Source organism: Acyrthosiphon pisum, chromosome X (assembly GCF_005508785.2).
Source record: "Acyrthosiphon pisum isolate AL4f chromosome X, pea_aphid_22Mar2018_4r6ur, whole genome shotgun sequence".
Lineage (NCBI taxonomy): Eukaryota > Metazoa > Arthropoda > Insecta > Hemiptera > Aphididae > Acyrthosiphon > Acyrthosiphon pisum.
Genome location: NC_042493.1, coordinates 98,313,061 through 98,313,876, shown reverse-complemented (window position 1 = coordinate 98,313,876; position 816 = coordinate 98,313,061).

Genomic DNA, 816 nt, shown 5'->3' with positions numbered 1-816 from the left:
AAAAAAACTGTGACTAAGGATTTTAATATTTTCAAATGTCATTGTAACAATATAGTAGGAACCTTGTATTAAATTTTCAAGTATTTTTACTCAACAAATAAAGTTTTATTGACATTCATAGAAAAAAAAACTAATTAAATTGGAAACTGAAATTGTCCGTAAACAGCTCAAAACAAATTAAAATATTTTGAAAAATGTATCATGTATAGAAAATGGAAATATAAACAACCAGTGAAAATTTCATGTATCTACAGTCATTCGTTTTAAAGTTACACCAAAAATCAAAATCAATTTTCTTAAAAACAGATTTTGCGTAAAAATTCCTGTTTTTCCTGAATTTTTCTTTTGTTTTTCACGGTGCTTTTGAAAACTATTGGAAAAATGTTACTTTTGACCCCCCCCCCCCTAAGTACCAACTAGATTCACTTTTCTATCAGAAAAGGTACTGTTGAAGAAAATCCAAGCACTTTTATTGTCCTAAAAGGTGATGACAGACACAAAAAAAAATAAAAAAAACACACATCATTGTAAAATCCATACATTCATCGTTCCACTCAGAATCTAAAATAAGTTTGTATCGACACAGGACTACTCCTTAAATCGTATAAAATTCCAAGTATTTAAAAATGGGGTAATTCAATATAGATGCCTAAAGATTCCAAAAATAAATTAGATTTTTGATTAACGTCGATAAGGATAAAATCGGAATGGACATGTTTGGTGAATAGTCCTTTGTATTATAATATAGATATACACACTCGTATTATTGTTATGATTATTGTTGTAACCACCACCGCTCGGCTAGTACGTACTGCA